Below are 11,115 nucleotides of genomic sequence, written 5' to 3'. Positions count from 1 at the left end.
CCCTTCGGTCACCGCACCAGCTGGTCTCGGCTGTGATTAGAGAAATTTAGAGCGGGAAGGTTCTTTCTCTCCCGAGCGAAGAGATCACTTGTTCACTAGGTGATACCCAGATTGTGGGACCAGCGCTCCTGCGTCCCGAAGTCTGCGGTGGAGAGGATGAAGCAAGCAGCAGTGCTAGAGACTTCCCCCGATGGCCACAGAGTCAGTTATCCTTCAGGGAGTGGATCTCAAACTAGCGGATGCACAGAATCACCTGGAGGACTTGTTGGAACTCCGATTGCTGGACCCACCCCCAGAGTGTCCCATTCAGTAGGACGGGGGTGGGACCTGAGAATGTGCATTTCTCACAAGTTTCTGGGCGGTGCTATTGCTGATGTGAAGAGGCCGCTTTTTGGTCTCAGGCCGAATGTGATAGTTCACGCCTGTAATCCCAGCACTTTGGAGGTGGAGGTGAGAGGATTGCCTGAACCCAGGGGCTCGGGAACAGCCTGTCCACGACCACCGCAGCCTCCACCTGCTGGGCTCGAAACTGGACAGCGAGAGGGGTTTCAAGAGGGTCATTTCAAAGCTGTACTCCATGATGCACCTTGTCTCTACAATTAATTTAAAAATTAGCCAGGAGTGGTGGTGTGCACCGATGGTTCAAGCTGATTGAAAGGCTATGGCAGAAGGATCCCGGAGCCCAGCAGGTCGAGGCCGCGGTGGCCGTGAGCCTGTTACTGCACTCCAGCCAGGTCGACAGTGAGACTCTGACTCAAAAAAAAAAGTACGTTTGTCTCAGAGGGTGCTTCTCCTCACCAATTTTACATGGTTTTTTTCCTCCTCGTTATTCCAGATTTTAATACCAAGACTGACAAAGATTGTAGATGTGCGCATCAGAAATGGCCTCGGCTTGATGTACAGTATTACAAAAGGCTATGTCAAAAGTCAAGAAGATGCCAAACTTTTAGTAAAACATATTTCTGGCCGTGAATCAATATATCAGGTGAGAAATGGGTAAATTTGAAAAAAAAACAATTTAGGCATATTAATTTTAAGACCATTTCTGTGTGTATTTGAGCAAACACAAATTCCAATAGTTGAGTGGTATTCAGCTGTTTATTATGTCATAGAAGATGCTGCAAAGAACAGTCTCTGATCTTTACATTTCAGCTATTGTCATCAAATTCATTTTCTTCATAATGTGGACCAAACTCTGACCTTTTTGGAGAGATGGGCTTTTTATTAGCTATATAGTTGTGGTTTCTTTCCAACCTGACTCTGGCATAACATCACATAGCATCCCTCAAAAAGTAGGGAGGCCCAAATTCTGGAAGAAAGAAAGAAAACATATTTTATGACCCAGTTCAGATGTTTTTTGGGGACTCCAGGCACCTTTTAAGATGCTTATCCATTCTCTCTGAAGTCTGCCACCACCTATGAAGCTTCATCTACATATTAAGAAACTTGATTCCCTTATTATTTCTTAAGCTGTCCATTTTCTTCAGTGTTTTCAAAATTCCGTAGCTAACTCTAGCTACTAATTGTCAGTCAGGAAATCTTTGAATCCACCTATAACCTGCTCCAATCCATGTTGCCTCAGAGGACTTAATTGCCCACGCAACAAACATGCACATGTACCTCCTGAATCTAAAATTTAATTTAATTATTTTAAAAAGAGTCTCTTTCACATAGTAAACTTTTAATGACATCAGATCATATTTTCTTTGCTATGGATTAAATCAAATGATAGGTTCTACAGTGAATATTTATATTATCATAACAAAGTAAAAGATTTTTTTTACTTATAAAGTCATGTATTAACAAGAACAAAGACTTAATTATACTTACAAAGTGGAGTGTAAATGTTATAAACATTTCCCCTCTAAAAATAATAGCTCCAAAAATTTGAGACAGGAATAAAAAGAAAAGGTTAAAGGAGAGGAATGTTCTAAGCTCCTTATACTTCATGGCAGAGAGAAATAAAGGCTATTTGGAGATAATAAATACAAAATTAAATACATATGCATATTGCTCAAATTATTATTGTAAGAAGTAGAGGAATTTGATATAGGAGTGGTTCCTAGGGGCTGACTCTGAGTGTTGTAGAGAACTGAAGAAATACTCTTACCTCTTTCATTATATCATTTTCAAGTTGTAAAATTATGTCATTATTTTTTGCAAATTTTTTCTGTGTTATGTCCTATATTTACATCCAAAGACCTTACCCTCTAGGCCATGAGAAGCCATTGACTATCCTTAAGTAGAAAATACATATGAAATTTAAAATAGCCCATGTAGGAAGATTGCTGAATTGCAGAGTGGCCTGGAGCGAACGGATGAGAGAGAGGGAGCCTGCTCAGGAGATCATTCACTCTGTCTCTGAGCTCACACTTGGCACTTACTGCACACTGCCTAGAAGTGAGGAGGGTCTTGAGTGATAAAAAAAAATGAGTACTGCAGTTCCAGGATTTCAAGTTTTCCGTGTCAAATTTTGGCTTTATTTTCCTTTCTTCCTCTTCATTTAAGACCTGCCCTTTCTTTGAAACCTTATTCAAGTCTCAACTCCGGCATAAAGCTTTTTTCAAGCACCTTGTCTTTTAGAGAGTGTTACAGAGACAGAAAAAATCTCGTATTTTTTCTTTTTTTTTCTTTCTGAAACCTGAATCTCTTTCCCATAGACAAAGATGGAAGCCTTTGTTCTAGAAAGGGAAGGTTGAAAAGAACACCTCAAGCAAAGTCTAGACCTCACCAAAAAGTAGGGAGGCCCAAATTCTGGAGAACCCTTACACCCCTTACTCTTGGAGCCGGAAGAACACAAGAAGTTCTGGTTGACCAGACACTGAGTCTGAGAGGACCGGCAAAGGGTCGGGGGCAGGGGGGAAATGGCTCTGAATCCAGGTTGTTGCATCAGAAATGTGACCTAGAGGAAGAAACTGAGGTACAGAATAGAGCTTTAAAGAGTTTACTTGAGCCAAGGTGAGGACAGCTGCCCAGAGGACTCAACCCCAAGTAACCTTGGATATGAACTCCTTGTGGCCTTTGTTACAAGCAGATTTTTAAAAGCAAAAAGGGGCCGGGCTCGATGCCTCAGCCTGTAATCCCGCGCCTTTGGGAGGCTGAGGTGAGTGGATTGCCTGAGCCCGCGGGTTTGAGACCCGCCTGGGCAGCGAGACCTCATCTCTACAATAAATCAAAAAATCGGCCGGGCGTGGTAGTGCATGCCTGTAATTCCGGCTACATGGAAGGCTAAGGCGGAAGGATCACCGGAGCCCAGCAGGTCGAGGCTGCGGTGGCTGGGAGCGGCCACTGCACTCCAGTCTGGGGACAGAGTGAGACTCCAACTCAAAAAATAAAAATAAAAAAAATAAAAAATAAATAAAAAAGCAAAACGGGAAGCAAGGGGTAGGCTGATACACATTTGTTAGTAAGGAATTCTCATTGGTTCACAGAAATACTATTGATTAGTTATTGGTTATATGTTGTTGAACTATAGAGTATGAGTTGTGGTGTTTGGCATGCGGCGTAGCTGGGCTAATTTGTAGTGACTTGCGGCAGCAGTCTAGAGGCCACACAGCAAACAGCTTCAAGAGGCGTCTGTTTAGCTCAAGGGGGATAAGTGGGAGGTGATTGATTGCTGTCTTATTCTCATGCCTCTCTGGACCTGATAATTTAGAGGAGGCTAGGATTCCTCAGATTAAAAGTGTCTTTTCTTTTTCACTCAACTGTCAACTCTTTGTAGTGAGAATCCCTCAACTTGATTTTCTAGGTTACTAATTCAGTCTTTGTGTTCATTCTGCTGCTTAGCCCATCTATTAAACTGTGTCTTAAAAATTTTTTGACAGTGACTTTTTTGATCTCCAAAAAGTGTGATTGCTTCTTTTTCATAGCAGATATTTCCTTTTTTAAAGAATTGATGTGATATTCTCTTGAATCTCTTTGTTGTAAAAATTTCTTTGTTTCCTGTATTAATTCTGCTTCCTTGGAGTTTAGCCTATTTGTTGTTTTTGTTTCCTGTCTTTCATTCTGTTTTTCCCCAATATTTGGTGATTTTGGTTATATTTTCTTTCTTTTTTTTTTTTTCGTTGGAGTCTCACTCCGTCACCCAGACTGGAGTGCAGTGGCTGCTCCTGGCCACCACAGCCTCGACCTGCTGGGCTCTGGCGATCCTTCTGCCTCAGCCTTCCGAGTAGCCAGAATTACAGGCGCGCGCTACCATGCCCGGCTGATTTTTGATTTATTGTAGAGATGAGGTCTCACCAAGTTCCCCAGGCAGGTTTCGAATCCGCGGGCTCAGGCAATCCACTCACCTCAGCCTCCCAAAGGCGTGGGATTACAGGCTGAGCCACTGAGCCCGGCTGGGTTATATTTTCATATGTATAGATGAGGGTCTACACTGAATTGTATCAACAGTTGAAAAGGATTTTTCTCAGCCCAAGTGAGATTCCTGATTTCTAACCTGACAATTAATTTAAATCCTAGTGACATTGGATACAATGACTGTGTGTGTGTATACATAAAACCATGGATGAGCTGGGGATTATGTCTTTTGGTTATGGTGCCTGTTTTTTGTGAAGACTGTTAGTTACCTCAGGCTCTTAGCCAAGAAAGAGAGGTTCTTTCCTTTTTGAAGTCAGAAGAGGGAAAGTGACAATACTTACCTTTATTGGATCAAACATGAGTGTACCTCAGAACTCTGTCCCATTGGTTTACTTTGAAGGATGGAGAAGAAATTTAAAAGAACTACTTTAAGGCTAGATTGATGTATATTAGAAAGACCATAGAACGATTCATAGGAGAAAAAAATTCACAAACAGAAAGAAAAGAGAAATAAGAGCCACTGGGGGGAGTTAAGGTTGTGTTTTGAGGAGCTTAGGAGAACACAAGAGATTTCAGGGCAGTTGCCTTGACATGTCAGAGAGGAAATGAATCTCTTTTGGCATTTTTGAAGGAGACTTCAGTAAAGACTTTTGAGATATGTTTAGATATCAAACTGGTGTTTATTCTGAAAGTGATTTGGTTCTGGAAACTCCATGGTTACACTTTCTTTGTAGGCAAGAGCCAAATCTTATGTTTTCTTGTGCAATGTCATTCTAGAACACTCTTACAGTGTTGCCATAAGTCTTATTTGGTGTGAAGAGGGTTAAGCTGCTATCTATACACCTATGTGAGCAGGGCTGGACTACAGCATGTGGTGCCACGGACAGGCTAGTAATTTGGCACCTTCTTAATATATTTTTTTAATTTTTAATTTTAAAGATGTGGGGTACAATTCAGGGTTAGGTATACAAATGTTTATTATGCAGTACCCTTGTTGATGAGGTGTGCCCCCCTCCCACACCTTCCTAATATCAATTCAGTGACATTAAGTGAGAAGAAACAATTTAATAAAAATTATATACTTTATTCTTATATTCAAAATGAAAGATTTATTAGATGTGGTATTTTTCTAAGCCAAGACAAAAGAACAACAAAACCCCCCACAAATACTTAACTTTACACTTTACATAACAAATAAGTTACTCTCTATAAGAAGCACCATGTCATGCATTATTTGGGTACAGAGTTTTAGACACCTGTACCTGACAGCCCTAGGGAACTGTCAGTCGTTTGATCCTAGGACTGTTGGTGTGGCCAAGTGCTAGCTCCTCAGAGACTCAGGGCTAGAGAGTAACTGTCATGAGGAGCAGTGCCTGGGACACAGTGGGCCTCCAACAAACAGCTATTGCATGACTGGTTGAACAGTCAGTGGCTAGGAGTTATCTGTAGGAAACATGAATTAATCAACACCATGTTTTCTCATCATTTCACTTGTTTTTGTTCCCGACAGACTGGTTTCTCAAATAGCTGCTCACCCTGAATCAGGCTCTGTCTTTGAGAACTCTTGGTGCACAGTGGAGTGCATACTAATCTTTCCTGGGAATGATTAGGCAGAGTAGTTATGCAAGCTACTGACTGCACAGTGTTCGTTGCAATTCGCATGTGAGCATGAGGAAAGCAGCAGTCTCGACCCAGAGGGAAGAACTGTGTCAAGCAGCTCTCCTAAATGTAACTCAGTGAAATTTCCTCTACCATATGAATTTCCCACAATTTAAAACCAGAAGTGACTTGGTATAATAAGAAATGCATGTTTTTCTTAATTTCTTATAGAAACTGTGAAATTTTGGAAACCAACGAGCGAGATGCTGTCAAAGAACTAGGTGGGTAGTTGGAGTATCTGATTTCCTATAATCAAACTCTATTATCCTGTAATTTAACAAAGGAAGACAGGTTCATGCTTTCATTCACTTGCTCATCCATTTGTGAACTCAACAAACATCTACCGAACCCAGCTAACTGGCCGAGTATAGGAAAGCAAAAATAAGTCGACCCTTAAACAGTGCAGGGTCTGGTGCAGTGTATGGCCACATCAGTAGATGACTGCAGAAAGTCAGAGGAGTCCTGTTTGTTGCTATGGGAGTGTAACAGAAAGAAGGGAGGAGTGCAGAGTGTATCAAGGTGGCACGATCAGAGTCCCTGTGGCTAGAGGAGAAGACATATGAAGTTCACCTTTGACAAAAGGCTGTTTGGTTTGGTTTTTCTTTTGTGAGGATGTCATTCTTGAGCATCTACAGCCACTCTACTTTACTTGAAGTACACAGACAGACAGCGAGAGTTTTCTGCCGAGCTTTTAGGGTCTGCTTTCCTCACACAGGACTGTGGACCAGGCTCTCAGTGTGTGGCATGTGCCCTTAATAAATGGAAAAGAAACAAAGCAAAACCACTTTTTGTTCCTGACTATGTCGTAAGACACCATATGGGTTTATGGGAATCATGCTTTCAAAATCAGAGTGGAAGGAATGCAGTCTAATAGATGAAAGTGTGAGTTTGGAGACAAGAGGGCAGAACATTTTGGCACTGTTTCAGAAAACCAGGACCCTTGTTGCCATTTACATATTGGCAGGTTTTTATTTCTGTGCTTTTAAAAATTGGAGGCCTAGATAGGTATGGAACATCACAAAATGTTCTAGATCGGTCCTGTGGAGGGGAGTGCCTGTTTCCATGGGGCTGCTGCAGTCGACTGCTGAATGTGGAGCATGGCAGGAGCGGTTAGCTGTCTTCTGTGTGCTGTCTCAACCCTTGTAATTATTCTGTGAGGCACTTGCCTGAGGCTAGTAAGTGGTAAGTCAGATCTCTAGCCCGGGTATATCTGACACCAAGACCTTTCACTTTACGGTCAGCTCGTTTCACTGAAAAATGCCAATCTTCCGTAGGCAAGGCACTGTGCTCAATGTTAGCATTGTGAAGATGAAACACACAGTTGTAACCCTGCCTCACAGAACAGTCCTTGACTTCTCATATTTATTAAAGTGGAAAGAGTAGGAGACTCGATCCCAGAAAGGATCGGCAGCCAAAGGCCAGGGGCTCATTTATGCTTTCATTCAGTCATCTACTCATCCAAGCAACCAAAATTACATAATCTGGAGGATGAGACGGATGGCAAAAGCAGCAGTGCCACACTACGATGCCTGATAGAGGGATGAGGGAGAGAGGCCCGGGAAGGAGGCAGAGAGAGCGATTTTCTCCGAGCTGCCAGGGAAAGCACGATGAAAACAACTCCAGTCTTGCTGGTCCCACGAGTTCTGTGTGGACCGAGAACAAAAGGATATTGTGGAAATACTTTGGAAATTATAAACGATTCTACAAATACTAGTTACTGTGGTCATTGCATAGGTTGCTTACTGAATCTTATTTGCTTTAGGATGCTTAGAGCGTGAGGTTCGTGATGTTGTCATTGCTTTGAAGACTAAGCAGGCCATCCGGACTGTGATTACCAAAGCTCTGGAAAACCTCACCTTCCTTTCGTCAAGAGGGCTTATTGATGAAGATGGGTGCACTGAAATGAATAAGGTAATAAAATAACTTTGCAATTTGCTCACTTCCATCAGCCCAACATCCCAGCCTGCAGTTACACTCCAGCAGAGTGTAATGAAGAGGGCTAGCTTGGAAACAGGTGTTTCAGCACAGGTGTTAACTCTGTAATTGCCTGCCGCCCTTGACAATGTCAGTGGCAGCCAATGCCAGCGCTCCCTGGTGTGCTTCGTTAGTCAGAACTACTCGGTTGCAAGTAACGGAAACCAACTTGAACTAAGTTTAGTAAAGAAATGGTTAGGGGATTTAGTAAAAGGACACATATTTTACAGAGCTCACAACTGTCAGGCCATGTGGCCGGGCCTCAGGAAAGGCCCTGAACAAGGACCTAGAAAACTTTCCAGATTTTCCATTTCCTGCCAGGGTTACCCTCCATGGCATCTTCCTTTGACTCCCTCTGTAGGTTGACTAAATGTTTCTGCTTCCGCATTCACTGGTGAAATATACTGCCCAGTCCCACTGACTGTCAAAAGAGACGAGAATCACAAAATATTAACGTGATGGAGAGGGGATCAACTGATGTGTGTATGTGTTGGTGGGTTCAGAGAGGAGGCCGTCCTGAGAGAAGAGGATAGTCAGTTCGCTCATAAATGAGCTTTTGAAAATTTATAAATGCATCTGCAAAAAAAAATGAGGGACAAAAGACAGAGGGGGGAAGCCATGTTTAGCCCCTACCACTCTATTATGTCTACCATCTAGTCTGTATTTGCACAAAATAAGAGTGTTCTTTCTACTCCCAAGTATGGATTTGCTTCTTAGCACCCATTCTGTCTGTGTTGCCCACGGAGAACACTGTTCCTGGGTGGAGCGTCTTCTCCCCGCCACTGGCAGGTCCCGGCACTGACCCCCATGCCCTGTGCTTCCACTTATTCCCCCACATAGGCCCCTCTCCGTGGCCCCAGGAGGGAAATCTGGAACACGATTCCGCCTTAATGTCTGTCTGAGGGAAGAAAAGAGTGACTTTAGTAATATATTTGTTACAGTAATCTTCAAGTTCTACCTCTACAAATGTATTTTGTATTCTATTCTTTTCATTTATTACTTTGAATGCTGTATAAGACAATTGAATGTTTGATGCTCATTAATTAAGCCTGAGGAGAAAGACTTATTTTTTCCAATGGGTTTTTTAGAAAGGTAATGGATAAATCAAATTATTCAACAGTTACTTATCGGATACCTACTAACTGCCTAACTGTCAGCAAAAGAGATATCATTGCCTATCCCAGGTCATAAGGAGGTAGAAAAATCAATTCAATTTAAATATATGTTGAATGCCTATCTAGTACCCTAGACTCTGAGAAAGTCTATGAGCACTTCCTTGTTCTATTCTTTAGTCATTTACCCACTAACCAACAAAAGTTACATAATCATGGAGGGTGAGGCATATAAGTAAAAATAATACTAGAATGAGGTCCATAGTGGAGATACATAGGCAATGTCATGGGAATAAGGGAGATAAGGGATTTTCTCTTACCTCGTGAGAAGCAGATTACACACATGAAAAAATGTGAGAGAATATATACTCACCAACTCTGAAGTTTAGAAAATTTGATATTAAGATGAAGTGGGATCCAGTGTTAAGGGGACTATGAAGACAATGGGTTCAACTAAATAAATCACTGAAAGAACTTTTGGGAGAGAATAGGGACCAAAAAAGGTGAGAGGAATTTAAACAGGGTGAGAGAAGCTGTGAGTCAAAATCAAGATTAAATTTGCTTAACAGCAGTTTATTAAGATTTCCTTAGTTTTTGCCTAGTGTCCGTTTTCTGTAACAGGATCTGATCACCATTATTTTGATTGTTTGGTTTTAGGTACTTCTTACAAAATTAAAAGCACTGAATAACTTTCCAAAGGCAATCCCACCCTCCACTCCTGATAAATGCCTCCATAACTTCATTTGGCTGGAAAATAAAGATGTTTTCATTGACTTCTTTAAGGTAAAGCTTCTGTCTTCTGTTATGCCTTAGGTTTAATGATAATTATTATCCATTTTTTCCCACTCCCTAATGCAATCTGAACAGAAAAGCATGTCCAAACACGAATCCTGTACTGGCCAATTCGCATAAGCCAAAATGGTGGCCCAGTAAAGCCCAGTGGAATAACTGATTTCTCTCTGAGCCTAAAGGGCAAAGGCAGTTCTTTACCACGACTTATCTGCTTAGGATGAGCTATCTGTGTTTCCTGATTATTGCCAATTGCATTCCACTTTAAGTTGTCAAGTTCTGGGCTTCTAGATGCACACTCTGGAAGAGCCACTTTTTAAAGCAAGAGTCTCAAATTTGAATTATAGTTCAGGTCAGTCAGAAACCAGCTGGGTGTAGAATAAATGGGAACAGTGAGAACTGTGGTGCCTTCAAACATTCATGCTGTGTACAGTCAACTGAGTGTTGTATAGAAATGTGGACTCTGAACACATACCCATTGAATGTCCTGTATGCACCAGAGACTGTTCTAAGTTCTAGGACACGGCAGTGAACAAAACAGATGAAGTCCCTGCTTTCACAAAGCTTTTATTTTACAAATGGAGATGGACAATAAACACAGCAAATACATGAGTATCTAGTCTATCACACGTTGATAAGCGCTACAGGGGAATAGAAGGTGAGGCGAGGGCAAGTGAAGCCGTCAGGGAAGGCTGCGCCAGTGCGCTGAAGTCTGAGCAAGGTCTGATAAGCGAGGCACATGCCTGTGGATGTCTGGGAGAAGAGCGCACCAGGCAAAGGGGCGGCAAGGACAGGGCCCCGAGGTGCAGCGTGCTGGCAGTGAGCTGCACAGAGGACCCCGGGCAGGAGCTGAGATGCTGGGGCACTCGCGTCCTGGCAGTTGCCTGGTGAACACCACAGCTCTTGGGGCCCTTGGCTTCTTCCTTCACAAAACGCATGACGGGATTACGCTTTATGGCTGTGTTCGTATTAAGATGAATATATTAGTGTCATATACTAGAATATTTGTACCCAAAAGGTTTTTGTGTGCCCCTTTCTGATTTTAAAAGACAAAAACATATGAAAAAATGCTCAACATCACTAATCATCAGAGAAATGCAAATTAAAACCACAATGAGATATCACCTCACACAGAATAGCTATTATTAGCAAGTCAAAGAACAACAGACGTTGGCACAGTTGTGGAAAAGAGGGAACGCTCATTAATTCACTGTTGGTGGGATTGTAAACTAGTTCAACCTCTATGGAAAAGAACTAAAAATTGAAATACTATTTGACCCAG

General features: G+C 42.1%; 1 long non-coding RNA gene across 1 annotated transcript; it reads left to right on the top strand.

Moving 5' to 3' along the window:
• Positions 1 to 52: 52 nt before the first annotated feature.
• On the top strand, positions 53 to 9,824 carry LOC110595255. Its single transcript, XR_002481718.1, has 5 exons — positions 53 to 450; positions 836 to 985; positions 6,130 to 6,179; positions 7,721 to 7,869; positions 9,702 to 9,824. It is a non-coding gene; the product is annotated as an uncharacterized LOC110595255 (long non-coding RNA).
• Positions 9,825 to 11,115: the final 1,291 nt, after the last annotated feature.

Source organism: Carlito syrichta, unplaced genomic scaffold (genome assembly GCF_000164805.1).
Source record: "Carlito syrichta isolate Samal-C Ts95f unplaced genomic scaffold, Tarsius_syrichta-2.0.1 Scaffold288586, whole genome shotgun sequence".
NCBI classification, from domain to species: Eukaryota; Metazoa; Chordata; class Mammalia; order Primates; family Tarsiidae; genus Carlito; species Carlito syrichta.
This window is presented reverse-complemented; position numbering and strand designations above follow the sequence as displayed.